We start from the raw sequence: 24732 nt of genomic DNA on the forward strand, positions 1-24732 counted from the left end.
CTTCCCTACCCTCCCCTTTGCCTATACGGGTATTGCCCCTATATATCACACTTACTGGGCCCCCCATATTCCCCTGCACTGGGGTCCAACCTTGGTAGGACCAAGGGCTTCCCCTTCCACTGGTGCCCCAATGAGGTTATTCATTGCTACATATTCAGTTGGAGCCCAGGGTCAGTCCATGTATAGTCTTTGGGTAGTGGCTTAGTGCCTGGAAGCTCTGGTTGGTTGGCATTGTTGTTTTTATAGGATTGCAAGCTCTTTCAGCTCTTTGAATACTTCCTCAAGAGGACCCCCAAGGGGGTCCTGTTCTCAGTTCAGTGGTTTGTTGCTAGCATGGACCTCTGTATTGGACATGCTCTGTATGTGTCTCTCAGGAGAGATCTATATCCGGTCCCTTTCAGCATGCAATTTTTAGCTTCATCAATCTTATCTAGTTTTGGTGGCTATATATATATGGGGCACATGTGGGGCAGACTCTGAATGGCTGTTCCTTGAGTTGCTGCTCTAAATTTTGCTTCCATATCCCCTCCTATGGATATTTTTATTCCCTTTTAAGAAGGAGTGGGAGCATCCGCATTTTGGTCATCCTTCTTGAGCTTCCTGTGGTCTGTGGATTGCATCTTGGGTTATTTGAGCTTTTTGGCTAATATCCACTTATCAGTGAGTGCATCCCAAGTGTGTTTTTCTGTGATTGGGTTAGCTCACTCAGGATGATACTTTCTCGTTCATTCCATTTGCCTATGAATTTCATGAAGTCATTGTTTTTGATAGCTGAGTAGTACTCCATTGTGTAGATGTACCACATTTTCTGTATCCATTCCTCTGTTGAAGGGCATCTGGGTTCTTTCCAGCTTCTGGCTATTATAAATAAGGCTGCTATGAACATAGTGGAGCATGTGTCTTTGTTGTATGTTGGAGCATCATTTGGGTATATGCCCAAGAGAGGTATAGCTGGATCCTCAGGCAGTTCAATGTCCAATTTTCTGAGGAACCTCCAGACTGATTTCCAGAGTGGTTGTACCAGTTTGCAATCCCAACAACAATGGAGGAGTGTTCCTCTTTCTCCGCATCCTCACCAGCATCTGCTGTCACCTGAGTTTTTGATCTTAGCCATTCTGACTGGTGTGAGGTGGACTCTCAGGGTTGTTTTGATTTACATTTCCCTGATGACTAAGGATGTTGAACATTTCTTTAGGTGCTTTTTGGTCATTGTATAATCCTCAGCTAGAATTCTTGGTTTAGGCCTGTACCCCATTTTTAATAGGGTTATTAGGCTCTCTGGAGTCTAACTTCTTGAGTTCTTTGTATGTATTAGATATTAGCCCTCTACCAGATGTAGGATTGGTAAAGATCTTTTCCAAATCTGTTGGTTGCCATTTTGTCCTAATAACAGTGTCAAGCTTTTCAGTTTTTCAGAGGTCCCATTTATCGATTCTTGATCTTAGAATCTGACCCATTGGTGTTTTGTTCAGGAAAATTTCCCCAGTGTCCATGTGTTCAAGACTCTTCCCCACTTTTTCTTCTATTAGTTTGAGTATATCTGGTTTGATGTGGAGGTCCTAGATCCACTTGGACTTAAGCTTTGTACATGGTGATAAGCATGGGTCGATCTGCATTCTTCTACATGCTGACCTCCAGTTGAACCAGCACCATTTGCTGAAAATGCTCTTTTTTCCATTGGATGACTTTAGCTCCTTTGTCAAAAATCAAGTGACCATAGGTGTGTGGGTTCATTTCTGGGTCTTCAATTCTATTCCATTATCTACCTGCCTGTCTCTGTACCAATACCTTGCAGTTTTTATGACTATTGCTCTGTAATACTGCTTGAAGTCAGGGATGGTGATTCCCCCAGAAGTTCGTTTATTGTTGAGTATAGTTTTCACTATCCTGGGATTTTTGCTATTCCAAATGAATTTGCAAATTGCTCTTTCTATCTCTATAAAGAATTGAGTAGGAATTTTGATGGGGATTGCATTGAATCTGTAGATTGCTTTTGGTAAAATGGCCATTTTTACTATATTAATCCTGCCAATCCATGAGCATGGGAGATCTTTCCATCTTCTGAGATCTTCCTCAATTTCTTTCTTCATAGACTTCAAGTTCTTGTCATACAGATCTTTCACTTGCTTGGTTAAAGTCACACCAAGATATTTTATATTTTTTGGGACTATTGTGAAGGGTGTCATTTCCTTAATTTCTTTCTCAGCCTGTTTATCCTTTGAGTAGATGAAGGCTACTGATTTGTTTGAGTTAATTTTATACTCTGACACTTTGCTTAAGTTGTTTATCAGGTGTAGTAGTTCTCTGGTGGAACTTTTGAGGTCACTTAAGTATACTATCATATCATCTGCAAATAGTGATATTTCGATTTCTTCCCTTCCAATTTGTATACCTTTGACCTCTTTTCGATGTCTGATTGCTCTGGCTAGGATTTTGAGTACTATATTGAATAAGTATGGAGAGAGCAGGCAGTCTTGTCCAGTCCCTGATTTTAGTGGGATTCCTTCAAGTTTCTCTCCAGTTAGTTTGATGTTAGCTACTGGTTTGCTGTATATTGCTTTTACTATGTTTAGATATGGACCTTGAATTCCTGATCTTTTCAGGACTTTTATCATGAAGGGGTGTTGAATTTTGTCAAATGCTTTCTCAGCATCTAATGAAATGATCATGTGGGTCTTATCTTTGAGTTTGTTTATATAGTTGATTACATTGATGGATTTTCGTATATTAAACCATCCCTGCATCCCTGGGATGAAACATACTTGATCATGATGGATGATTGTTTTGATGTGTTCTTGGACTCAGTTTGCAAGAATTTTATTGAGTATTTTTGTGTCAATATTCATAAGGGAAATTGGTCTGAAGTTCTCTTTCTTTATTGGGTCTTTGTGTCATTTCAGTATAAGAGTAATTGTGGCTTCATAGAAGGAATTTAGTAGCGCTCCATCTATTTCAATTTTGTGGAATAGTTTGCACAGTATTGGTACAAGGTCTTCTATGAAGGTCTGATCGAATTCTGCAGTGAACCTATCTGGACCTGGGCTCTTTTTGGTTGGGAGACTTTTAATAACTGCTTCTATTTCTTTAGGAGTTATGGGGTTGTTTAGATGGTTTATTTGTTCTTTCGGTTTAGAACAACAGTCGTTGGGCCATTGTTGAGAGATTTGACTCATCATCTTATCCCTGTTCCTGAACTATAGCCTCTATCATCTTAATGAGTCCAAAAATGTTTCACACTTTTACTTCAAGTGATATTTATAGTGCATATGTTCCTGGATACTTCTATGTCTGGACTCAGAGGGCGATATGACAGAGAAAGGCCATGTAGCAAGTGCAGAGAGAAGGGCACGTGAGAGGATGACGTGTTCAGAATCCATAAGCTAACAGCTCCAGGCTGTAGAGGGCTCACCCTTTAGAAGCTGGGCCGTTTCTGGTCTCTCAGACCCACACCATCTTTTATGGCTCTGATCACTGGGAGTAGTTCTTATAATTCAAAAGTTCTTGAGAAGTGGACACTTTAGTTCATTTTGACCTAGGGGAACTTAAGTCTTAAGGGACATAAGAAGAATATCATCCACATTTGTTTTGACAATCTGTCTTGAATATAAACATGATCTTGGAGAGGTTTTTATCTTATGCAATCCCAAGTTACCCTTGGCAAATGAAGAAATTTGATCATAAGGTAGGTTGTAATACAGGAGCAATATCCTTAAAAATACAGGAGCCTAGGGTTCCATCCCATCTGCACACACCAAACCCAGACGCTATTGCTGATGCCAAGAAGTGCTTGCTGACAGGAGTATGGTATAGCTGTCCCCTGAGAGCCTCTGCCAGAGCCTGACCAATACAGAACAAGTGCAGGGATCCCAATGGAGAAGTTAGGGAAAAGCTGAAGGAGCTGAAGGGGTTTGCAACCCCATAGGAAGAACAACAATATCAACCAACCTGACACTCCAGAACTCATAGGGACTAAACCACCAACAAAAGAGTACACATTGAGGGACCCATGGCTCTAGCTGGATATGTGGTAGAGGATTGTTTTATCAGGCATTACTGGGGAGGGCAGCTCCTTGGTCCTGTGGAGGCTCATTGACTCAGGATAGGGGAATGCTAGGGCACCAAGGCAGGAGTGGGTAGATGGATGGGGGTGCACCTTCATAGAGGAAGGGGGAGGGAATAGGAGGTTTGTGGAGGAGAAACTGGAATAACATTTAAAATTACAATAAATAAAATAATCAATAAAATATAATTATGTAAGGACTGCAAATTAGTGAGAGCTGAGGATGCAGCTGAATTGGAGTATTAACTGTTCTTTTCAGCACGGTTAGATTTTTTTCTCATATCACTTCAGATTATTGTAATAACCAAAGAGTTATTGAGGTGATGGTGTCTTAGCTGGATCACTTAGACTCATTGGTAAGAAAACCGCATTTCTCCTTGTGACAAATAATGAAAAGCTAAATTTGTGAATGTTCTAATTGCTTTTCATTGTTTGACAAACAATATCTGTAGAACGATATATACTGTAAAAATTACTTACTACAAGTCAAACTTAAGTGCCTACAGTTAATGCTTCCCCTTTGTTGGCATTCATATCTGACTTAATTCCAACTTTTATCAATGATGCTGTCATTTCCAAATGTCACACATAACGAGAGGTTGTAAACGCTCATGCTGCCTGCTTTAGTGTGGACAAAATTAACGATTACTTCTAGCTTAACAAAACATTATCCTTATGAGTCAATATTTGGAAATATGGAATCATGTTTTGAGTTCCTGAGATACAATGCATGCCTTTAATTTATGACATGCTTCTAGAATTGGACGTTAGTTCGTGTAGGCAGTCTTGTATGTACATAAGCTTCAGATTGCAGAATTAAAAGTCTCCTCCTCAGTTGTCGAGCTCTGCTTCTTACTCATTTGTGATGTGTTACTAGGGAAACCCACTCCTTGAAATAATAATGAAGTGAGGACACACTTAGCTTTTCGAAAGCTGCTTAATGTTTTGCCCTGTTACACACACTTAACTTATGCAATATTTTCCTCTCTTTGTAAGGACAATTTGGCGTCACATTTTCTATGCATTTCTACTCATTATGCATTGAGAATGTGCTAATTTTTCTTTACGTTATTCGTAGAGATCTTATGATTAGATATATAGGAGTTGATAGGATATGGAGCCATGTGTGTGATGAGTATATTAATGTCCTACTGGCTATAATTGTTTGAGATTTCTGAGTCATCTAGGGGATAAAAGAATTAAAACCATCTCATACTGTCTCACAGTTTTAGAATGAACAGTTTTCCCAGATTCATTTGTCAGTAACACTTCTTAAGGTTCAGTGAAAGGTTCTCTAAGTATCCTATAGTGATTTATTCATAACAAACTTTGCTGTACATTAGATGAGTGGAAACCAACCCCGTAATGTATGCTTGTAACTGGGATCCAAACGATTTAGGATGTGAACTTATGTACAGCCATTTTCTAATAGCAATGTCACTATACAAAATATGCATATGCAATTCATTCATGAGGTGGAAGGTTGCTAATGATGTTAATCATAATGATGCTGGTAGGAGTTAATAACTAGTTAAAGGCCATTATGTTAAAGACAATGATAACCATCAAAGTGTATTTAGATAACATTTATGATAATAGCAAGCTGAAAAATTACTTATGCCAGTAAATTTTTTGCAGTAAAACATATAACTCTAAAAGTCCTAATGGAAACATGAATGGGCAAGAAATAAAAATAATGTGTTTTAATGTTGCTTGTCTAAATATATCTCATTAATTGCCGAATAGTGTAGAAGGGCCTTGACTAAAAATAAGATCCTAGTGGAAAGAACTGTTTAGAGTGGGTCCACAGAGCAGGTTAGAATCAAATGCTAACTCAGACAGAGCATGGGAGACTTCTCTTGAGTATCAACATTTCAAACTGCAGGAGCATCATGAACCTTGTAAGTGTTGAAGCCGTTTCAGTCAATGGATGGTCTTATTTATTGATCCTTCCTGAAAGAGCGTGGGAATAGGACCACTTTGTGGCCTTTGCTTGTGTTCAAATGAGATTTTAGTAACTACATATTCCCTTAGAACCAAATATTCTACAAGAAGTTTCCTGTGACTGAATTCAATAAGCACTTCTCTCTTGATGTATGTTTTAATGGATGTATATTCTTCTAAGGCTAGGGGCGCAAGGAGAATTATCAATGCTATTTCTCTCACCGGCAGACTTAGCATGGAAAGGTGACAAGCTTGATGGTCTGATTAGATCTTCAGAACCCACATGGAGAAATAACTCCTGCAAGTTTTCCTTGGATCTTCATAAGTTTTCTCCATAAGTGTGTACATGTATGTGCACACACACTCCCTCCCTCACACACACATACACACACACACACAGAGTAAATCAATCAATAAATGTAGACCGTTATCTGCATGACTATGTTAATTGATTACTTGATCATTTGAGTTAAAAGCAAACCTTTCTCATCTGACAATATCCAGTGTAATACAAAACTACTTGAGGTATTTGTATAAGTTGGGAAAACAAAAACACTTTAGTTGGTAGAAAATTCTAAGAGACACACCATTTAGTGAGCAAACAACTCTGAATGGATCAGTAAAAGCATACTCTTTAAAATTTGAAAAATTCTTTTAAAATGTGCACATGACTTTTGGTTGACATATAGCATTTCAGCAGTGCAATATTTGTATACAGAGGCAATAATCACGTTATCCTCAGTTTCTGCCACTAAAACAAAAATCCCTCAGATGAGCAACGAAAGAAAGTGTGTATGTATATGTATATGATGTATATGTATGTGTATGTGTATACATATATGTATATATGTATAGATATTCTCAGCTCTGGAAATTGAAACCTGTGAACCATTTAACTGTATGTACTGTTAATGCACTGTCACAACTGTCCTTTATTTTGCCTCTTATTCTCAAGAAGGTTTTGTGTTTTTCTCCCTGCACTCTCTGGTATTTAATTCAATATATATTATACTATATTTTATAGAATAGAGTTTATTCAGAGCATGGGGAGGGTAGTTAAGAGGGTACTAGGGCAGAGGAAAGCAGAGAGAGAGAGAGAGAGAGAGAGAGAGAGAGAGAGAGAGAGAGAGAGAGAAAAGTAGAGAAGAAGAATAAAGGTCGGTTATGAGAATGTGGAGAGAGGAGAAGAGGGGAAGGGGGAGAGAAGGGACAAAGGGGAAGAGGGGAAGAGCAAGAGAACAGAGCAACACTTAATTCAATACATTTGCAGACACAAATATGCTTTCGGACTTAAATGCTCACTGAAACCCATTTATCAAGTTGGTACCTTTAAAAAGAATACTGCTCAGACTACAATTTCTCAACCAGTGTATTGTTTTCTTTTGCTACGGGTTTCAACAAAGACATACAGCTCTCTGATCATTACCCTTTTCTATATGTTTGTTGAAATATCAGGAAATTGAAATATCGCAGTGCACACAGGGAACCCGGAGGGTACAGGTAAACAGAATGAAGGATGAAGGGTGCACTCTTGTTGAATAAACGGAGTTTGATTTCGTGATGGGGGATTTTAAGACATTTATTTGTATGATCCATCATTCCTGTTCTATTGAGAACAATTATCATCATCTGAAAGACAGTTTTTGATAAACGACCAGATTACTCACTAAAACGTCCGGATCACGTAGTTATCAGGAAAGGGAGAAAGAAAATGAAGGAAGGGAATGATTACAGCCCCAAAGGGAAAGACCATGGCCTTGACCAGCGGAGACTGTCCTCTAGCAACAAGACATGGGCTCGTTCAAATTCCTGTCTTCTCTGGCAGGACCACGCAGGTTATATGCAGAGCACCAAATTCCTATCAGTCTTTTAACCTCCGCAGAGTACTTTGTGACTGTGCATATTGGCCTTGAGGGGAGCTTTCTATTTCATAATTGAGATCTCCATGCTAGAAACCTCTGGGGAATTGGGAGGGATGGCACGGGCGAGGGAATGCAACAGAATTGTACCACAGGGTGACCTCTACAAAACGAGGGTGTACACGCTGTGGAGAGAGGGCTTGATATCAGTATTTTGAGTGGGTTTCTATTTACAATATGAAAGCGTCGGTGTGTGAGGGCAGGGTTGTAGACAATTTATGTTCATGGAAATGTTTACATACATTTTTGTGCTTTCGAATTTGGCGAATCTGCTCGTCACACTTGTGTATCATAGGTAAGAAAAAAGCCCGATGTGGCGGCTATTTCATTCTTCAAACCGATGTTCCGTTGCTGTTATGAGCGTCTGCTTAATAAGACACATGGAGTTATTCAGTTACTTTTTTTTTTCATACTGTTTTATGATAACTAAGCAAGGTTTAAAGAGTGATGATAAAAAAATGTGTGTGTACATATGTGGAATTTCAAAATAGCTCCTCTTGTGCTGTGACATTCACATGTCCTTAAAAATGAATGACTGGGATGACATTCTGGCCACAGAACAGTCCTGTTGGCATTCTTTTGTTCCACTGATTTGGTTGTTTTGAGTTTTTTTTTTTTTTTTTTTTTTTGGTCGGAGATTTAGAAAAGGAAACCAGCACTCGGTAGGTGGCGCTAATGAGACACACTCTTGAACCTTCGACTGCTTCTGCTGTAATCTGTTCGCTGGTTTAAATTATGAAGATGAGTAGTTGGATGCACAGGGTGCAGAGAGATTAGCCACCTAGTCTCTCACTTGGGGAATTCTGATGTAGCAAGGGATTTTAGTGATCTGCCTGATTCCTGATATATATGGAATCCGAAGGTGATGTATGTTTGTTTGTTTGTTTATTTAGCCCATTTCGAATTTGGAGAAAATAAAAACAACCACCATTTTTCTTTTGCTGAAAATAAGACTTACTTTCCTTAAGTCCGTGGGTAAATCCTTGCATTGCAAGAGGAGAAAACGCGACCGTGTGGATTATAGTCGCTAGTTATTTTCTTAGAATTCAAATGGGAGTCATGGCAGCTACCAGAAGGAAAATTTTATCTTGTTCATCTTTGAGGCATGAGTGCTCCAAGTTGGAAAAATGACTCTTTCTCTTTCTCTCTCTCAATTTCATTGTGCATTCAGAACAAAGCCGGAATTTACAAAAACAAGAAAATATTAGTTAATGTTAACGGGTTGAGGCATTTGTTTATGTTGTCCGTTTAAGAATTAAACTTCAAAACGGCATTGATTTTGCACTGGAAGTCACCAGACAATTCCAGAGAAAGCTGAGAGCCACTGCAACAAGAAGAGTTGTGTTTTAAGTGGAGTCAGAGTCATTTATTGAGTCCACACCCGTTTGTATTACCTGAAGCTACAGCTGCACACGGGTTACATCCACACTGACATTCCGCTCATCCTAAGATTTTCACTGTTGCGTATTCTTTGGACAAGAGTCAGCCTCATCCAGTTCTGTCCTCTGATTTGAACAAATCTACCCTTCCACCTTTCCTTTGCAACTGTTTGAGACAAGTGGTTGGATAATACTATTTTAAAGCAGTTCCCTACGGTTACCAACCCTTAAGTAACAACCTGGTTAATTTTCACACGTGGTATTAATAGTAAGCTCAGTACAGTAATATAGCCAAGGCAACGTTTTGCTTTAAGACATGTTTAATTTGATGTTTAGCCATAAATTAAAATTTTGACTGTTGAATTCCTTGCTCGCAAGTGGCTGTTTTAGTTACATTTATCAGCATGGGACAAAGGTTACGGCTTAGTGAGTTCAAGTCCCCAGTGTTTCATAAGCATTGTTACAGACAGATATATTGTTTTCAAGAATTAAAATAAAATTTTCCCAAAGAGAAGGGTCTTTTCAAGGTAACTCATCATTTCCCTCTCTTCCTTCTTTCTCCTTCTCCTTCCTTCTCCTCTTTCCCTCCTCCTTCTTTTCTTCCTGTTCTTAGTCTCTCTCTCTCTCTTCTCTCTCTCTCTCTCTCTCTCTCTCTCTCTCTCTCTCTCTCTCTCTCTCTCTCCCTCTCCCTTTTCCCCCCTCCTGCCTCTCCTGTCTCCCCTCTCCCCTCTTTCCTTTCTCCCCTTTTGATCTTTTGAAGCAGGTTTTCTCTTTGTAATCTTGGCTGTTCTAGAATTTGCTTTGTAGACCAGGCTGGCTTTGAACCCACAGACATCCACCTGCCTCTGTCTTCCAAGCTGGGATTAAAGGCATATGCTACCATGCTAGGCTAATCCATCAATTTCTTATGAGGCATAGCTGGAAAAGAATTTATGTGTTTCCTATTTCTGTAAGTTCAATATTAATCATATATTATTTTGAACTTATGGGTCAGAGCTAGCTGTCAAGAGACTAATATAAAATCCATTCCTCACTTAGAAACTTCCAGAATTTAGGAGATTCAATGGGTTTTTCTATAAATGGTTTTGGAAAGTAAACATGATAAGCTGAAGAGGAAAGGGTCCCCCTTCACCTCTTCCTGGCTTTGCTTCTTAGATAACTTAAGGATACATAGTTATATACTATGCCATTCAGCCTCTTGAATTGTACGGTTTTACTCTGTCCCCTGAGTTTTACAACCACTGCCACAACCAATTTAACAGCATTTTTGTCTTGCCCAAAAGAAGCCATGCCCCACAACATTTTTGGTGATAGCATTCTCAAAGACACTTCATTGGCATGTGCCACTAGTCCAATAATACATTGTTGCAATTTTTATGTCTTGTAATCTATTTCTAAATGAAAGTGGGAGGAGTAAGAGGAACTGCAAAATTACAGAGTTTGTTACATTAATTCAAGTAACTTTGTATCGCTGTCAGTTGATTACCAACTAAGGAATTTTCCTTAGCTTTTCTTCATATTCAATGTATTTGTTCAACAAAAAGTTATTATGCAATTAGAAATGTGTATAGCACCGACTGCTCTTCCAGAGGTCCTGAGTTCAATTCCCAGCAACCACATGGTGGTTCACAACCATCTGTAATGGGATCTGATGCCCTCTTCTGGTGTGTGTGAAGACAGATACAGTGTATTTGTATACATAAAATTAATAAATAAATCTTTAAAAAGAAAAAAGAACATGTGACTAGAGTGAACGTCCTCAGTTGAGTTTGAGAGTTGAGAGTCATCTATATTTAAAAAAATTAAGGGCTATGATTAAAATGTAATTAAAATATGTAATACATTGCTTAAGACATAACTTTACTTTTCACATTTTGTTTGGGGATTTCTATCACAATTGGGATTGACTATTCTGTCAGTGAACTCGGTCCTTGGAGAAGAATCCCTTAATTGCTTACTGCTCCTCATTTGTGCATGGGGCCTTGTGACACGCCACTTCTATATTAGGATGGCAACTGGTAGAGTCATGTGCAGCTCTTTTTTTTAGGTGACCATATTGTCAGTATTTCATGGGTATGGCTTCCCTACTATATTGGAGCAGACGTCCTGGTCCTTTATCTTACAATCTTTCCGTTCCCTCTTCTCTAGGATTCCACGAGCGGGTGAAGGGATTGCGCTGTATATGCATCACTTGGGGTGCTAGACGGCATATAGATTTGGAGCTCATCAGCAGCCATCTTATCAGACTTAAGGCCCACTCGACAAGAGGTAATTCATGCCTGGCACTTTAAACCAATTCAACTCCCTGTGGCTGACAAGTTTAGGTACTCTGTTAGGTACTCTAGAGAAAACCTACTAGTGTCACTCCCTTAAACCATTATAATTCCTAGGCTCATTACAAAAACGATCCATATGGTTAAAGATGAGTGTAACAAGTGTAGCTCTCATGCCTGTCACGCCTTATCAAATAAGCTTTTTTCCCCCCCTGAGGCTACCACAAAAATATCCTTAGTGTTTCTTTTAAATGCCGCTACCATAAAGTACTGTCGTTCTGGTCTGTGAATGTATTTGCCTTCATTTTTAAAGGATAGCTTGGCTGATTATAAGATTCCTGTCCGGCAGGTTTTCCTCCATTATTTTGAATATAACAGCCCATCAGAGCATAGCTATCCCTTTATTCTTTCAAAAGAAAAAAATGAGCTCTTACCCTACAGATGTTCCCTTGTACATGACAAGTCATTTTTCTTTGATGCCTTCACTATTTTATCTTTGAATATTTGACTATTTTCATGTCCTTGAACATGCGAGTGTATAGACAGTTTTGTGCTGTCCAGTTGGAGGATTATAGGAGTTTTTTCAATGTGTCTTAAATATGTTTCACCAAGTTTGAGAAATTTGCTTGAATATTTTATGCCTCTTTTTATCTGTCTGCTAATATGATATTGTCCATACTACACACTTAATGGCATGGGACAATTTTTCCAAGTCTGTTCACTTTCATTCTCCCGACTCTCATCTCCAGGTTGTACACTCACTACCGGCTCTCTTCAGTTTGACTGGATTCTTGCCAGTTCCAACCCAGTGCTGAGAACAGAAGTTACTCGATGTTCTTTTAGAACTACCTCTTTTTAAATACGCTGTACTTAATGAGACATCCTATACCTTTTATTTTTTTTACCTTTTTAAACCAAGGTTTGTTTAGTTATTTGGACATTTTAATAATTTTATTCAGGTAGTATAGAAAAATCATTATGAAATAATTAACTTAAATGTTTCACTTGCTACAGTTGATGTTTCACTCTCTCTTGTCTGCTCTTTCCCGTGTGTTTGCTTTGTTTCTTTTCACTGAAAACTTTAGTTTAGGTGAAGTATTGTATCTACTCTCTGTCCTGATCACCATCAAAACTATTGGCATATCTATATTTGTTGACTAGGTTGAACTATGTGGTGATGTCCCTGTTCTTCACTGTGGGTGATGTCCCTTCTCATATATGGAAGCTGTGTCTGTAAAAAGCCATTCTAGTAGGCAGGAGTCTGAACAGCATTGTTTCCATAGTCTTTGTCCTTGGACCTTTAGACATTTATGTTTTACGTTTTAAAACCTTAGTATGTGTGCGGATATATTCCTGTGAGTGCAGGTGTTTTCAGAGGGTAGAGGCATGCGATCTCTTGTAATGGGGTAACACGTGCCTTGGAAAGCTAGAAACTAAACTCCGGCCCTAAGCAAGAGCAGTCAGCACTCTGAAGCACCAAGCATCTATCTCTCCAGCCCCTCCTTGAACTTTTTATTAACCTGTCTGCCTCAGTAAACATCACACCCAGCTGTTAGCTTCAACTAATTGCTGATTTATGCTCTATTGTTTTTAATAATACCCTGGGGGCATTAAATGCTTCGCTGTGTGCTTTAATTAAAGTCGGAACCCTTTGCATAGGGTAGACTCTGAGGTCAGCATCTGGGCTCTGTTCTGTCCCGTTTCTTTGGTTCTCTCTTGTGAAGTAAGTATGTGGTTTATGATTTAGCTTATCATCCCCAGAAGCTCCAGGGCATCATAATCTTTATTGATTTGAAGCTCCTTCATCTTGAAATTCCCCCACGTTTTATTCCAGTGTTAGTTTCCTTGAGTAAAGCTTTTGGTTTCTTTTCTTCTTTTAGTCATTTTTCAACATGCCAATTTAGCAAAACCTTCTGTTGCAGCTCTAAAAGTGGGGAGATGGCTTATTTTATTTGAGTAAAGCCACTGCTTTACAGGCAGCGCAATGGGCGAGTGTGGTAGTCTAATTTTCTTGCCTTGCTTCCTCCTCTTCAAGAGAGCTGGAGTGAAGCTGAGCAAAGCCCCAGGATTTATGGACTGCTACACCCAGGGTATAACTTCCGATTGCTGGTGGCAGATCGTGGAGTAAGATTGCTCTGGACTTCTCAGCTGCTCCTGGATGAACTAGATAGAGCTCAGGTGTGTTGGTACTGGTAACCAGTGGTCCTCTGATTGTCCTGGGAGGAAACTGTAGCATTGCTGGGAGCAGGGAAAGATGGAGTCCCTGTTTGTGGCTGCTTAGACATAGGAAAAGGATACCACACTAATTGGGACTTATGAGGACTAGAAATGACGGGTTGATTCTCAAATGCCTCATGTTTATTATGATTTTACTTACATTTTTCAGGTATTTTGGACAGTCTATTTTTTTGTACTATTGACGTCTGCATGTGATCCCCATGGGTCTGCTGGCTTCAGTTACCTCCACATTGTTTTTTAAAAGGGAAAATACTTTGCACTATTGTCTGAATGTTCGTATCCCTCCAATATTCATATGTGGACACTTAATCAGTATCAGGTAGTATAGATAGGACCTTGAAATGATGAGTAGGTCACAAGAGACAAGGCAATAATACTCTTATTAAAGAAGAGTATCAGTCTCTAATACCGTATGAGAATACAGAGGGATAATCTAGTGCATGATATTTTGTTATCATAGCAAAGTTGACTAATATATTCAGAGAGGATTGACAAGGCACAATTTAAAAGATGCCCTGATTCCACAGAGATATACCCCCCAATATATTAATAGAATATAACTTATCAGTGTATTAAACAAGAGTGCTTTTATGTAACAATTAATGAACCTAGGTTGTAATAGTACAGACCACACAGAGACCATACATTAGGACTCATTCTTAGTGGCTTGTGTTATATACATTGGGCATGGTTATTGTTATGGTATTATTGTACAGATTATTTTTTAACTAACCTAAAATCCTCTGTACTTTGAATATTCAGATTTCACCTCACCCCAAAACTGGCAGCCACTGGCATCTGCATCTTTATTGCCTCTGGTTTTGCCCTTTGAAGAATGTGCTATGCTTAGAATAATATGGCTGCATCCTTCTCAGGTTACCTATGTTCACCTAGCTATATGTATCTGGATCTTTTCACAGGTTAGAGCTTAATTTTTGCATTGAATACCATCCATAGTTCGGTCTATCATAGTTTACTTTTGTCCCATTGACTTGTAGAAAGACATCTTGACTGTTTCCAAAATTTGACAATAGTAAGTCCTATGTATGCATCCATGGGCAGGTGTGTGTGTGTGTGTGTGTGTGTGTGTGTGTGTGTGTGTGTGTGTGTGTGAATATTGTTGTAGTTTGAATATGCTTGTCCCATGGGAAGTTGTTTTATTAAAAAGTGTTGTTAGAGGAAGTGAGTCATTGTGAGGGTGGACTTTGAGGTCTCTATGCCACCCAGGATGGAAAGAGAGCCTCCTCCTGGCTTCCTACAGAAGAGAATCTCTCCTTGTGGCTGCCTTCAGATCAAGACGTAGAACTCTCGACTTTTCCAGCACCATGTCTGTCTGCACACAGCCATGCTTCCTGCCATTATGATAACGGACTGAGTCCCTGACATTGTAAACCAGCCTCGATTGAGTGCTTTCCTTTAGAAGGGTTGCCTTGGTCTTGGTGACACTTCACAGCAATGGGAATCCTCACTAAGACAGACATATTTTCTTGATATGCTCATTGTAGTTTAAAATGTGGTAAACCCAAAGAAAGAAAGCCACATTGAACTTAGATTGCACAGAAAATAATTTATTAGAGATACTACTTGGTGGAAGTGTAGTCTTACGTATTAATAAGACCGGTTGAGTTCCCACATTTCAGACTAGGAGGCACGTATATTCGGATTAGAGCAAAAGTGATATTTTAGTTTGAGTGTAGGTACATAGTGTGTTGTAAGCTAATAATAACGAAAGAGTCACCCCTCCGTACCAGCAGTCTTGGTTATAATGCTCAATATCCTGCTCTAAAAGTTTGTATGGTTTGTTGGAAAACTAATCAGGAATAACTAGGGACAGTCATGGCAGCTAGAAGTCAAAATGACAGCAGTCAGTCAAGCCGAATCTACAGAGCACATATTCAGGTTTGCAAGAAACTGCCAGGCTATGTTCTGTATTTTTGTTTTATATATTTCGTAACCTTGAATGAGGAATCATGTTACTAATTCTCATTAGTATTTAGTGCTAACAGCCTTTTGAATTATAGTCATTCTAATATATATATATATATATATATATATATATAGTAAGTCATTGTTATTGTATTTTGCTATACCTTAAAAAGATAGGACACATATCCTATATATTGCATTTTTACCTGTTTATCTTCTTTTATCTCTTTTCTTATCAATTTCTTTTTTATTTGCATTCCAGTCATTGTCCGCCTCTTCAGTCCCCTCTCGTACAGTTCCTCACCCCATTCCTCCTGCCCCTTGCCTCTGAGAGGGTGCTCCCCCATCACCTCCCTCTTCCCTGGGGCCTTGAGTCTCTCCAAGATTAATCACAGCTTTTCCCACTGAGACCAGATCTGGTAGACCTCTGCTATATAGGTGTCAGGGGTCTCAGACCAGCCCATGTATGTTCCTGGTTGGTGGCTCAGTCTCTGGAAGCTCCATGGGGTTTGGATAAGTTGAAAACTGCTTGTCTTCCTGTGGGGTCACCCTCTGCTTCAGCTCTTTCCAGCCTTCCCCAAATTCAGCCATAGGGGTTCTCTGACTTCAGTCCAATGGTTGTGTGTAAGTGTCTGCTCTGTCTTAGTCAGTTGCTTAGTCAGTTGTAGGCTCTCTCAGAGGACAGCCATGCAAGGCTCTCATCTGTAAGTACATCACAGCATCAATAATAGTGTCAGGCCTTGGTGCCTACCCTCTCCCCCACCCCTGCTCCTTGAGATGGATCCCAAGTTGGGCTGGCCATTGGATCTCCTTTCCTTCAGTTTCTTCCCCATTTTTGTCCCTGCAGTTCTTTTAGACTGGAACAGCTCTGGGACAGAAAATTTGACTGTGGGTTAGTAACCCTGTCCCTCCACGTGAAGCCCTTATTCTGACTTATTGTTTGAACATGTCCTACATGTATGTAAGATGTTTAAATCTGATTTACACCTCTTTACCTCCTGCCAGCTTTCCCCAGGACTCAACATTTCATCTTACTCTCAACTTATGCCCTTTACAAAAGATTATCATCATGATTAATAGCCTTCTGTCTTAGTTATTGTTCTATTGCTGGGAAGAGACACCATGACCACAGAAACTCTTATTTAAAAAAAAAGCATTTAATTGGAGCCTGTTTTCAGTTTCAGAGGTTTAGTCCATTATCATCATGGTGGGAATCATGATGATATACAGGCAGACATGCTGGAGAGGTACTGAGAGATCTACTAACCCTGTCCCCCCGCCCCAAAATAAGATTAGTGCTGATCATGTGCAGATGGGCATGGGACAGTCCTCTAGGGCGTGAACAACCTACCAGTGGCCACATCCCCTAAGTAGCATCGTATAGAATAATATTTTATATGAAGGTAATAATATATGAATAACTATGATATGTAAATACTGCATATTATAAATATATAGCAATGAATATACTATTTTATACTATTTTTATACTATATAAAAGTCAGCATCATTTAAAGCAGTTAAGAGCTGTAAGTGGGGTCTGGTGGGGTTGGGTTTGGAGGACACTGACCCTTCCAACTTTACTGAGATGAGGTCTCTTGGATCTGCAGAGCACCCTTAAAGTGTGCAGTGAGCTCCAGGGATGCAACGCTGTGGGTTATCACCAGTGTGGCATTGAATCCCTCCTTCTGAATGTCACTGTTCACCCAAGCTCTTGCTAACAACCCCAAGCAAGCCTCATTGCTTCCAACTTGGATTTTGGAGCAGATAGTTACTTTTGTTTGTCTTGGGTTCTCTTTATGTGTAGGTGTGTGTGTGTGTGTGTGTGTGTGTGTGTGTGTGTGTGTGTGTGTGTGTGTGTGTGATTTCTCCCTAGGAAAAAGTCGTTTACCTAATAGTCATGCAGAGAAGAGAATTTTTGACAGCTCTTCTTCCCATCCTTTAACTCTTATGCTTTTTCCATCCTCTCTTCTGTGATGTTCCCTGAGCCTTGACGAGGAGGCTGAGATGGATGACCCGTCGATGGCTGAGCACGTGGTCATTTATTTTCATCAGTTATGAGTCTGCATCAATCATTACCCACTACAAAGAAGGAGGAGGAGGAGCAAGAAGAAGAAGGAGAAGGAGAAGGAGAAGGAGAAGGAGGAGGAGGAGGAGGAGGAGGAGGAGGAGGAGGAGGAGGAGGAGAAGGAGAAGGAGAAGGAGAAGGAGAAGGAGAAGGAGAAGAAGAAGAAGAAGAAGAAGAAGAAGAAGAAGAAGAAGAAGAAGAAGAAGAGGAAAGAGGAAAAAGGAGGAAGCAACAGCAGCTTCTCTGTGCCCACAGTTGAGAGCAGCATGCACATGAATATTAAGAAGGCAGTGCATCTGGCAACATGATTATTAAGTGAAACACCAGTAGATTTGCCACTGTGACTTATGGCATCCCAATCATGAGCTTTTCACCAGAAATGAAATTTTTACTGTGTTTTGGAGACTTCAAGTCCAGTCAGAAAGTGCTTAGTTATACTCACAACCACCATGCTGTCATTGTGACAGTGGGCTCAACTTGCCTGGTAGGTTGGTATTGTGGCATTTACCATAGAGTGCTATGTATGACCAACTTTTCTCCCTGGTGGTCTATATTGCATCTTCCAACACAGTAAAAGCACACAGCATGTAGTTTCTTGGTCAGTTTGCCACTGCTTTCTCAATGTCCTGAAACCACAGTGAGCAGCGTCTTCAGCTACAGAGTCTGACCTTTTAATAATGGTGGACAGTCATTTGTCACACCCAGAATACAGCAAATACATAGGCAAATGCCAGCAGCAAACCACTGAACTGAGAACGGGACCCCCGTTGAAAGAATCAGAGAAAGGACTGGAAGAGCTTGAAGGGGCTTGAGACCCCATATGAACAACAATGCCAAGCAACCAGAGCTTCCAGGGACTAAGCCACTACCTAAAGACTATACATGGACTGACCCTGGACTCTAACCTCATAGGTAGCAATGAATAGCCTAGTAAGGGCACCAGTGGAAGGGGAAGCCCTTGGTCCTGCCAAGACTGAACCCCCAGTGAACGTGATTGTTGGGGGGGGGAAGGGCGGTAATGGGGGGGATGGGGATGGGACACCAATATAGAAGGGGAGGGGGAGGGGCTAGGGAGATGTTGGCCTGGAAACTGGGAAGGGGAATAACAATCGAAATGTAAATAAGAAATACCCAAGTTAATAAAGAAAAAATGAATACTTGGTAAATAACAGAAAACTTAAAGCTATAAGCAAAGCAATTCATTTCAACTAGTAAGTACTCAGTGAAAACAGTTTGAAATTTTTAGTATGTTTACAACTTTAAAATAAAAATTTCTGTATCTTGATAAATGATTCTTACAGATACAAAACAAAAATTTTTATTTAAAAAAATAATAATGGTGGACAGACAGCCAAGCAGGCAATAGCCTGCATTATTTTGGTGTCTTTGTGTATTCCTTGTCTAGTAATCCATTTGGAGGTGTCCTGTACCTGGCCCTGAAGTTTCAATAAATGACTCATGTCTTCCTGGAAGAGTAGTTAAGCTCCACTGTTCTATAATATTTGCCATTAACTTACAGTCTAGTAGATTCACATAAGGCTAATTTCTACATCTTCAGCTTGGTTAACCCACCCCTAGCCCTTGCTATTCCCCACCCTTCTGCCTCATTAACATTTAAACCTTGAACTCTAAGGATCACCACCCCGTCCCCCATTCTTTCATCACACATGTATTCTACTATCCCCTATGATTGTACTTATTTATTTTTTGACTTGGGTGACAATTTAAAAAGTTAAGATCATATGGAAACCTGTTATTCTGATTTTTTAATTTGATTTTTTTGTTTGTGAATATATATTTTTACATAAATGAATACGTGTGTGTGTGTGTGTGTGTGTGTGTGTGTGTGTGTGTGTGTGTGTGTGTGTAGGATGATACTGGGTGTTTTCATTTATCCTTTTGTACCTTATTTTGACAGGATAACCTCCCTGAACCTGGTACTCATGGACGACTAGACTGATTGGCCATGGGACCTTGAGATCCTTACGTCTATTTTTGTTGAAGAGGTATGACTAATTTTTTAAAAACTGGGTCAGGTTTCTTTTCTTATTGTTTAGCTTTAAAAATTCTCTGTGTACTTGAGGTTAGTAGAATACTTGTTGGTCTTGCAAAGGACCCAGCTTCAGTTCCCAGCACCCACACGGTAGCTTTAGTTTCAGGAAATCTGATACCTTCTTCTGATTTCACAGGTACTTGGCATATACTTGGAGTATGTAAATGCACGCAGGCAAAACATTTGGATATGTAATTACAACAATTTCTTCACAATTAGTATACTTCAGCTCACTGATCTCATTCAGTCTGTGCCTGTTCCTTCTAGCCTCTTGACAATAGTTTTTACAAGGAAGAAGGTTATATTTTAATTAAATTAGTAAACACAACTTACCTGTTTTCTAAAATAACTTAGTCATCCCCAGGTTATTTAGAACTTTCCCCATATGATTATGGAGGAATTATATGGTTCTGTGTTTTATATTCAAGCCCGTGTTTTACTGTGAGTGAACCTTTGTGCTTTATATAGGATCTATGCCTAGATGATGAAGATGGTGTTGAAGAAGAACAAGAAGATGATGGTAAGGAGGATAATGATGGTGGTGGTGATGAAGAGGATGATGATGATGAACATTATGCATTTAGATGTGCATTTGTTTTGTCACCATGTGATAATAAGTTTATGTTTTCTTGGCGTTCCCTTTAGCTCTTTGTCAATGAACAGTTGCTTAGATTCCTGTGGGAACACTTTCAGGACTAGTCTTCTGTTCCACTGACTCTTTTCATTCTTTCCCCAACATGACACTTTTTGACAACTACAGATTATGGCTTCAGGTAGAAAAAGTTCTCTGATTTTGTCCTTTTCCCCCAACATTATTTTTCCTATAATTGGTCTTCAGAAAATCCATGGAAACCCTACTGTCATTGTGTTGGTGCCCACATATTACCTTCCCGATCTATTGGTTGGGTTACACTGAATCTGGAGATCAAGGTGTGATAACGGACATATCAAGTCTTTCTTCCTATCTACAAATACAGAGAGTTGTTGCCATTTATTTAATTTTATGATTACACTTACTAGATTTTTGCAGTTTCCTTCACATGGATATTGTATATGCTTTGATAGATTTGCATTTATCAGTTTTATTTCAGAGACCCAATGCAAACACTTTCCTGCTTTGAATTTGAAACCCAATTAGTGGTGACAGTGTGTACAAAAGGATGTGATGCCTGAATATACATTAATTTTTTTATTTTAGTTTCTTGAGTATTTTATGCATTACATCTCAAATGTTATCTCCTTTCCCCCCTCTCCAATACCTCCCCTACTCCCTGCTTCTGTGAGGATGATCCCACTCCTACCCACCCCCACCCACTCCTACCTCAACGCCCTGACATTCCCTGACATTGGGGAAATGAACCTTCACAGGACCAAGAGCTTTTCCTGCTATTGATGCTAGACAATACCATCTTCTGCTACATATGTGGTTGGAGACATGGGTCCCTCCATGTGTACCCATTGGTTGGTGCGTTAGTCCCTGGGAGCTCTGGTTAGTCTAGTTGGTTGACACTGTTGTTCTTTCTATGAGGTTGCAAACCCAGTCAGCTCCTCAGTCCTTTAACTCCTCCATTGGAGTCCCTGTGCTCAGTCCAATGGTTAGCTTCAAGCAGCCTCATCTGTATCAGTAAGGCTCTAGCAGAGCCTCTCAGGAGACATCCATATCTGGGTCCTGTCAGCTAGCCCTTCTTGGCATCAATAATAGTGACTGGGTTTGGTGGCTACATAATTCATGGATCCACAAGTGAAGTAGTCTCTGGATGATCTTTTCTTCAGTCCCTGCTCCACTCTCTGTCCCTATATTTCCTCCAGTGAGTATTTTGTTCTCCCTTCTAAGAAGGACTGAAGCTTCCACATTTTGATCTTCCTTCGTCTTGAGCTTCTATTTTTTTATTGAATATTTTTTATTTACATTTCAAATGTTATTCCCTTTCCCAGTTTCCCATCCATAAGCCCCCTGTCCCATCCCCTCCCCCTTCTTCTATAAGGGTGTTCCCCCTACCCAACCCCCACTCCTGCCTTCCCATCCTGACATTCCCCTACACTGGGGGATCCAGCCTTGGCAGGACCAAGGGCTTCTCCTCCCATTGGTGCTCATCCTCTGCTACATATGCAGCTGGAGCCATAGGTCAGTTCTTGTGTACTCTTTGGATGGTGGTTTAGTCCCTGGGAGCTCTGGTTGGTGGGTATTGTTGCTCTTATGGGGTTGCAAACCCCTTCAGCTCCTTTGGTCCTTCCTCCAACTCCTCAAAAGGGGGGAAACTGTTCTCAGTTTAGTGCTTTGCTGCTAACATTCACCTCTGTATTTGTCACACTCTGGCTGAGCCTCTCAGGAGACAGCTAAATCAGGCTCCTATCAGAACGCACTTCTTAGCTTCATCAATATTGTCTAGTTTTGGTGACTGTATATATATGGACTGAATGCCTAGGTGGGGCAGACTCTGAATGGCTGTTCCTTCAGGCTCTCCTTCAAACTTTGTCTCCATATCTCCTCCTATGAATATTTTTGTTCCCCTTTTTAAGAAAGACTGCAACATCTGCAGTTTGGTCATCCTTCTTCAGCTTCTGTGGTCTGTGGATTGTATCTTGGCTAATTCAAGCTTTTGGGCTAATAGCCACCTATCAGTGAGTGCAAGTCATGTGTGTTTTCTTGTGATTGGGTTACCTCACTCAGGATGATATTTTCTAGTTCCATCCATTTGGCTATGAATTTCATGAAGTCATTGTTTTTGATAGCTGAGTAGTACTCCATAGATGTACACATATTCTGTATCCATTCCTCTGTTGAAGGACATCTGGGTTCTTTCCAGCTTCTGGCTATTATAAATAAGGCTGCTATGAACATAGTGGAGCATGTGTCTTTGTTGTATGTTGGAGCATCATTTGGGTATATGCCCAGGAGGGGTACAGCTGGGTCCTTAGGTAGTACAATATTGAATTTTCTGAGGAATAGCCAGACTGATTTCCAGAGTGGTTGTACCAGCTTGTAATCTCATCAACAATGGAGGCATGTTCTTCTTTCTCCACATCCTTGCCAGCATCTGTTGTCTCCTGAGTTTTTGATCTTAACCATTCTGATCTTAACCAACTGGTATGAGGTGGAATCTCAGGGTTGTTTTGATTTGCATTTCCCTGATGACTAAGGATTTTGAACATTTCTTTAGGTACTTCTCAGCCATTCGATATTCCTCAGCCGAGAATTCTTTGTCTAGCTCTATACCCCATTTTAAATAGGGTTATTTGGCTCTTTGGAATCTAACTTCTTGAACTGGATATAGTCCTCTATCAGATGTAGGATTGGTAAAGATCTTGCCCCAATCTGTTGGTTTCCATTTTGTCCTAATGACAGTGCCCTTTGCCTTACAGAAGCTTTGCAGTTTTATGAGGTCTCATTTGTCCATTCTTGATCTTGGAGCATAAGCCATTGGTGATTTGTTCAGTAAATTTTCCCCAGTAGCCATTTGTTCCAGGCTCTTCCCTAATTTTTTAGTTTGAGTGTATCTGGTTTTATGTGGTCCTAGATCCACTTGGACTTAAGCTTTGTACAGGGTGATAAAAATTCCATTCTTCTACATGTTGACTTCCAGTTGAACCAGCACCATTTGTTGAAAGTGCTATCTTATTCCCACTGGATGGTTTTAGCTCCTTTGTCAAAAATCAAGTGACCATAGGTGTGTGGGTTCATTTCTGGGTCTTCAATTCTATTCCATTATCTACCTTCCTGTCTCTGTACCAATACCATGCAGTTTTTATGACTATTTTTCTGTAATACTGCTTGAAGTCAGGGATGGTGATTCCCCCAGAAGTTCTTTTACTGTTGAGGATAGTTTTCACTAGCCTGTGTTTTTTGTTATTCCAAATGAATTTGCAAATTGCTCTTTCTATCTCTATAAAGAATTGAGTAGGAATTTTGATGGGGATTGCATTGAATCTGTAGATTGCTTTTGGCAAAATGGCCGTTTTTACTACATTAATCCTGCCAATCCATGAGCATGAGAGGTCTTTCTATTTTCTGAGATCTTCAATTTCTTTCTTCAGAGACTTGAAGCTTTTGTCATACAGATCTTTCACTTCCTTGGTTAGAGTCACACTGAGGTATTTTATATTATTTGTGACAATTGTGAAGGGTGTCATTTCCCTAATTTCTTTATCAGCCTGTTTATCCTTTGAGTAGAGGAAGGCTACTGATTTGTTTGAGTTAATTTTATACCCAGCCACTTTGCTGAAGTTGTTTATCAAGCTTAGTAGTTCTCTGGTGGAACTTTTGGGGTCACTTAAGTATACTATCTTATCATCTGCAAATATCTTCATATGATCTGTGAACTGTTTCTTGGGTATCCCAAGCTTTTGGGCTAATATCCACTTATCAGTGAGTGCATACCATGTGCGTTCTTTTGTTACTGGGTTACCTCACTCCGGATGATATTTTCTAGTTTCATCCATTTGCCTAAGAATTTCATGAAGTCATTGTTTTTGTTAGCTGAGTAGTACTCCATTGTGTAGACGTACCACATTTTCTATATCCATTCCTCTGTTCAAGGTCATCTGGGTTCTTTCCAGTTTCTGGCTATTATAAATAAGGCTGCTCTGAATATAGTGGAGCATGTGTCCTTCATTTAAGTTGGAGCATCTTTTGGGTATATGCCCAGAAGTGGTATAGCTGGGTCCTCAGGTAGTACTATGTCCAGTTTTCTGAGGAACCTCCAGACTGATTTCCAGAGTGGTTGTACCAGCTTGCAATCTCACCAACAATGGAGGCCTGAACTTTAATTTTAAGTCTCAAAATTATGCTATGATTCATTATTATTTGCAAGAGTATTTTTTCTTGTTGGCTTTCTTTATCCAAGATTTTCTAACCCAAGTCATATTCATCCA

General features: G+C 39.8%; 1 long non-coding RNA gene across 1 annotated transcript in view; it reads left to right on the forward strand.

Annotated features, from left to right (window-relative positions):
- The window catches only part of LOC103690921 (uncharacterized), a 52867-nt gene that overhangs the window by 22791 nt on the left and 5344 nt on the right, over positions 1 to 24732 (forward strand). The window contains exons 3-6 of the long non-coding RNA XR_015649018.1: positions 11451 to 11570; positions 13611 to 13753; positions 19726 to 19813; positions 20329 to 20380. This is a non-coding gene — a long non-coding RNA (uncharacterized LOC103690921). The remainder of the gene's footprint in view (positions 1 to 11450; positions 11571 to 13610; positions 13754 to 19725; positions 19814 to 20328; positions 20381 to 24732) is intronic.

This window comes from Rattus norvegicus, chromosome 1, assembly GCF_021556685.1.
Source record: "Rattus norvegicus strain SHRSP/BbbUtx chromosome 1, alternate assembly SHRSP_T2T, whole genome shotgun sequence".
In the NCBI taxonomy this organism is placed as follows: domain Eukaryota; kingdom Metazoa; phylum Chordata; class Mammalia; order Rodentia; family Muridae; genus Rattus; species Rattus norvegicus.